General features: G+C 46.4%; 1 long non-coding RNA gene across 1 annotated transcript; it reads right to left on the reverse strand.

Moving 5' to 3' along the window:
- Positions 1-766: 766 nt before the first annotated feature.
- On the reverse strand, positions 767-4,076 carry LOC142844807 (uncharacterized). The gene is made up of 3 exons (XR_012909777.1): positions 3,862-4,076; positions 3,593-3,717; positions 767-989 (listed from the first exon to the last, which is right to left on the reverse strand). It is a non-coding gene; the product is annotated as an uncharacterized LOC142844807 (long non-coding RNA).
- Positions 4,077-6,374: the final 2,298 nt, after the last annotated feature.

Consider the following 6,374-nt stretch of genomic DNA (forward strand, 5'->3'; position numbering starts at 1 on the left):
GTTACAAGGTTATGTTCGGTGCTCTTCCTCGGCCATGACTCAGTACGCGGGAGACTTGACCATCTCAAGGGATTATATTTTAGTTTGTCACATCGATGGCATGTCTGAAGAGTAGAGAAACTTACATACTTAACGCTTTGAGGCAAGTAACACTTCTTGAGTGTCAGGGGGAGATTCCTCTCCATATGATACCGTAGTCTACAACAATCTGCTTAAATAGCAGGGGTCCGTGTGACCCAAGCTTCTCCTATGACAAACCAAGGGCTGTTGTTTGCCTAAGACACATACTTGGCTTAAGCAGAGGCCTGCGTGTCCCTGGTATGATTGTCTTACCAGGCTCTGTGTCATTTCCAAGAGCCCTCTAGCCTTAGTTAATACACGGGAATGTGCAAGAACTGGCTAGAAGAGCTGACAGCCAGGGCTGCTTATGATGTACTGGGTCATCTAGGGGGCTTCTTTTCTTCTTAAGTGTCATCTAATCTGGGCGGACTTTTAGATCACTAAATAAATAAATCTGGGGAGCTCAAACACAATAATCCAAAGCCACTTTCTCTATCAGTGTTAATTTGCCTTCAGTATGCCTAGCAAAGTAAAGTCATTTCGGTGCGCTGGTTAGGAGAGCACATTTGTTACAAGAGGGATTCGAATTCAAATCAGGATAGGGCATTATATTAGTTCCCCATTGCCACCCGAGCAAGCTACTAACAAATCTGCCTTAAGACAATACAGATTTATTATTATTATTATTATTATTATTATTACCATTCTATAGCTTAGCAGTACATCATTGATCTCATTGGACTAAAATTCAAGTGTTGGCCGGACAGTGTTCCTTATGGAGACTCCAGGGGAGCTTCGATCCTTGGCCGCACCAGTTTCTGGATGCTGTCCACTGTATAAACTAACAGCATTATTCTCCGTGGTATGGTTAAGAGAAGGTTTTCACTGTAGACATGAGGGAGAATACATCCAGGGGCATCTGGAAGAGTCTAGAGAAGAGAGAGAAAGTATAGACCTGAATACGGCAGCAGACCGGGCCTGGCCAGCAGAGGTGGAGGAGCAGGGTGGAGGTGGGAGATAAAGACAGAGGGAGGACCAAGAGAACACAGAGAGAGCACACAAAGTAGCAGGGTTATGAGGAGAAATAAAGAGCTGGTGGTGGGGAACTGGAAAGAATTTAGGGACAATGATGAGATGCTCCAGGATGCCAGCATGGACTCTGAAATGTGTAACCGGTACTTGTGATACTGAGAGACACTGGGTCAGGAGGGGCAGCATGTGCTTTGGTATCTAATAGGTACCACAGATAACCATTTGTTTCTTCTGCCTGTGATAAGGGAAATGGCTCCTTTGGTAGAGGAGAACCAACCTCACAAGTTCCTTGGGAATGCTGGTGTTTCTCTAACACCCAGGATTTAGGAAAATGGAGTTACCTTTGGACCTGATCCCCACCTCTCTTGAATCATGGGCTTTTCCCTACACCAAAGCCAGCATTGCTGCGTCTCTTTGACTATTCCTTCACTTCTACAGCTCCCTCCTCCTCTTGTAAAGACACTGCTACTTACCCTGGATGCACTAAGAATATCTGGAACATTCTCCTGATTGTGTGGTCATGTGATTAGCAACTTTCTTCCTCTCTGCACTCTTCCCCTTTGCCACGGAATCTAGCATAGGTTCGTAGATTCCGGGGAAATGATTATCAGAGGGAGGCATTATCTTGCTTACCACGTGCACCAAATAGGTGTATTACTTTAGGCAAATTACTTAACTCCTTAATCCGTAAGCGCTTCTTTCGTCAAGCAGGAATAATAGGGGACAATTCATGAGATGACATAAGAATTGCTTGAAGCAAAATAATATACCTCACACATTTAGCTCAGTCTCTAACACATACTAAACGATCCTTGTAGAGTTCTCTCTTCGTTCTTGTAAACAGGCAATTACTGATGCAGAACTGCCACACGTGTGCTTTAGGCCATGATGCCTTTAAATGATGCTTGCAGACACTGCAGCTAGCAGCAGATTCTGGTTTCTACACCTCCTGCCTGCCTTGAGCCTGGCTGACACATGCCCTCCTTGTGATGGATGCCACACTCACCACCGTCAAGGATTTGGGCACTTGGCAGAGACTGTCCTGGGAAGAAAGTGCTCTTGTTGTCCTAAGGAAAAATGGCTCAGTGGATATGAGCCTGGAAAACAGTTTCTGCTTCTGTGAATGGCCATAGACGTCCCAGATAATGCATCCAGTGACACTGGCTTGAGACACAAACAATCACACGGTGACATACACTGTTTCAGGTACCCTCACTTTCTGACTTTAGCTCGTAGGAGTATGACTCTCGTCTCCTGGGGCAACTGAGGGTAAATCTCCATAGCATGAAGACATAGCTCATCTTGTCCTAATATCCCAATTTTTGTTCCTGAATCCCTTTTATTATTTATGTATTTATTGTTTTGGTTTTTCGAGACAGGGTTTCTCTGTGTAGCTTTGGTTCCTGTCCTGGAATTAGCTCTGTAGACAAGGCTGGCCTCAAACTCACAGAGATCCTCCTGCCTCTGCCTCTGCCTCCCAAGTGCTGGGATTAAAGGCGTTCACCACCACCGCCTGGTTCTGAATCCCTCTTTTAGCCCACATTTTTGTCATAGGGTTCTCAGCTAACAGAATGGCCTTATGGGAGTAAAGTGGACCATTTGGGTTTCACTTCCTCCTCTGCCCCCATGGCTTCTCCTAGGCTCCCGGTCCCTCCCACTGATTTGGACCTTTGCTGTGTTTGTTCTTAGCAGTTGTCTGTCCTTGGATTCTGATTTCTTCTTTAGTCTTCGGGATGAAGGGAGTTAGTGGAAAGCTAAGGAGAGAGAAGTTGATAGATAGATGTCTGTGTCAACAGTCTTCTGGGGCTAAATCTTTGCACCAGCTGAGAAAGCACTGCTAAGTCACGTGGGCATTTTGAAGTCTTATGGTGTCATAAGGGAGCCCCTGGCGTTCCATAGAGGGGACAATCATCCTGGTGCTGCCACCACAGCTGTCCCATTGAATATGCCAGTACTTTCCATTGAAGGACATTGTTCTAACTGGATCATCAGTCTTTGCACAGTTAAACGTTTGATGATCCTCGGATAACAAAAAACAGGTAGATTATCTTTTATGTGCTTTTGCTGCTTTTTTTGAGTGTGTGTGTAATATACTCATGTGTATGTATAGTATGAGTGGTATATCCTTGTTCGTGAAAAGCTGCATATCTTTCAACAAGATGTCTCCGAGCCTTATCTGCTTCTTCTGTAAGGTAAGAATGATAACTCTCCCCCTCCCCAATTCACTGAGTAATGAAGGTAACAAGGACTTCCCTCAGTGCCCGGCTCACAATAACTGCTAATAAACAGTAGCTATTATTAGTGGTGATAGTGAGTCTCTAGTGGCTGCCATCATGGAGATTCTGGAGGGGACTTACTTTCTCTCCTTGCTCACCTTCTCTCATTTGCTACCAAATATGAAACTATGTGTTGTTTTAAACCCACTAGGATGCTGTAGGCTGCAGGGAGGTGCCGAAGGAAAGGCCCAGTCCTACAGCTATATCCCATCATGATTGCTTACCAGGAAGAAGGACCAGAGTGCTGACTGGATCGTCCTGGGATTGATTGGAGTGGCATTGCCTCCAAGGGTCTCATCCTGTTTGACTGAGGAGGCCAGTCTTAAACTTTGGCATGCATCAGAGTTACCTGGAAGGCAGGTTAGGATATGTGTTATTGGATTTGCTCTAGCATTTCTGCTTCAGCAGGTATGGGACAGGGCATTGGCAACATTTTCCATAGCTGCTGTTCTTCCCATGAAGCCCTGTAGGCCCAGTAAGAATAGAAACATACCTGGTCAACATCCATGCAGGGATGGCATGGGAGAAAATACTGATGCTGTCAGCCCGGGGAATATATTTTGAGAACGATTGAGTTGGAGAAATGAGAAGGACACAGCTGGATCTCTCTGGATCATTCTAGTGAATTCTCCTTTTAAAAGAGAGTATCTGTCTTTCCTGTCACCTAATAAGTGCTTTGTGGCCTCTGCAGCTGAACCTTACTGCTAAGTGATATAAATTGAAAACGGCTGTAAGATACTCTTAGAAACATAGTTCCAACTTTGCTGAGCAAGCAGACCTTATCTATGGGTTACATCCTGTCCTCCCAGGATCAGGCAGAGGGACGTCATTAGTTACTCTCAAATACCTTCCAAGGCAGAGTCAAGACTTCAGCACTTGCTGGCATTCTAGGGTAACTTGATGCTAGTGTGGAGTTGACACCTTGAAGAATAGACCTGTCTCCCGTGGTGGCTGCTGGCAGGACAAAGTGGCCTTTGCTTACTGTGTGAAGGGCCAGACACTGCCGAGGTCTGGGCCACCAGCAGCTCTGCATTCGGCAGGTGCTCGGCTCCTTCTGGGTGACAATCTTTCTTGCCAGCATCTGACAGCTGCCTGTCAGCTCAGCCTCAGGTTTCAATGTTGTTTTGACTTTCTGTGCCTTTGTGACCTCTGGTCCCAGGTTGATCACGGGCTAGCTTGTCACTTCTGGGTACTCCCCATCAAGGTAACAGAGACTCCTCTAGCTTGCACACCTCCTCCCACATTCACCCACTCTGTGAGCTAATCAGCTCCAAGGACTGTGGTGTTTTTCCATAAACCTCTTATGTGTCTCATTGTCCATATTAATGCACTTCAGAGACAGCGCTGAAGAAGCCGAATGATGTACCAGTCATGTCAGGGGTGAGGAGGATTTCCATCAGTTTGAGCAGAGCTGTGGGAGAAAATACCCTCTAACTTGAGGCAGACCCCCTGAAGTCCTGGACACAGCCTATCAGGAGGACAGAGGGCTGTAACTCCGGCAGGATGCTGTTCTGAACAGTCACAGATAAGCTGCTCTCATTTTTCTCTAGGCTCTGCAGATTGATGCCAAAAACCAGGGCCGGAGTCTGCAAGGACTAAATAGCACAGGAGACAAATAAGCTGATTTCGCATCAATTGCAGCTGATTGGAGCAGCTGCATGCAGTCCCAGGTTCAAAAGCACCCTGTGAAGTCGGAGAAAGGAAAACAGGCCTGAGCTTGTGACTGATGGGCAGAGGCTGGCAGAGTGGCTTTTGGGCCGTTGTCATGGTTACCCACTTCTGTTTACAGTCTGGGAAATTAAGTCCTGGTTAAAAAGAAAAATGATAAAGGCCTTTGTCAGGTCAAATAACTGGTTGCTGGTGAATGTAAGAACTCATATTACCCAATATTACTTCAGTACATTTCCAATGTCTTAGGAAGGGAAGCTGTGGAAACCAGATGACTTCAAATCCCCAAATCCATAATTACCTGCTATGAGGCCTTGGGTACCACTTAGAATCCCTGTGATTCAGTTCTTTACATGTAAAGTGGAGTAGAAGCATCCATGGCATTGTTGGGAGGTGGCATGTGGCCATGGCATGTGACTCAGGGCCTCATACACTCATGCTTAATGTCTTTCCTTTTCCCAACAGGAAATGCTATGGATTATTTGGAAGGCCATTTTTGGAGGTTTTCTGAATATCACAGTGATGATTTGGCTGTGCAGATCTGTTTTCTTTCCCCAGGAGCTGAAGGCTTGGCATTAGATGACCTTCAAGGTTCCTCCAGCTCTAAGATTTTGTCTGTTTATTTGCATGGCTAAAACCCAGGGCCTTGTGCATGCTATGGAAGTGCTCAGCCACTAAGCTGCGTTCCCAGGCCTTAACTCCAAGTCTCTGTGATTGCAAATGACTCTCAGGACTTTTCTCTGGAGCTGCTTTCATTAGCCCCGGAAGACCTCTGGAGCCTGACCAAGGTCATTCCAGGTATAATGCGTTCTGATCTCCATGTAATAATTTACAGAACGAGACAAGTGAATTGATCTTGCATGGTGGGATGGATTTCTTTAACCTTTCAAGGTCAGGGACTGACCTAAGATACCACAGTGTCCCAGCACCCTGTCCAGGGCGTCACACGTGAAGGTGGTGGGCTCTATTCCCAGGGCTATACTCCCAGAGGTTATCCACAGCTCAGAGAATTGAATTTTGCAGGGGTGCACAACTGGTTTGGCTTATGAGTTTGAGACCCTGGCCCTGTCACTTCCTCTTCTGTGGCCATTCGACTTCCAGGCATTAAATGGGGAAGCAGTGAAATGACCCTCTGCCCTTGAGGCAGTAGCTAAATGGACAAGCAGGAAAGGCTGGCACCTACCTGTGGGGCTGGACTGAGCTGTAACAGATCATCACGAATAGCCGTGTCTCCTCGGAAAGTCATTCCAGGCACAGGTGAACTAGAACATTCTGCCCCTAGGAGGGAGGGAGTGAGGAGATGGGGGTAGGCAGGACCCAGGAGCATGACACAAGAGA

Source organism: Microtus pennsylvanicus, chromosome 2, assembly GCF_037038515.1.
Source record: "Microtus pennsylvanicus isolate mMicPen1 chromosome 2, mMicPen1.hap1, whole genome shotgun sequence".
NCBI lineage: Eukaryota > Metazoa > Chordata > Mammalia > Rodentia > Cricetidae > Microtus > Microtus pennsylvanicus.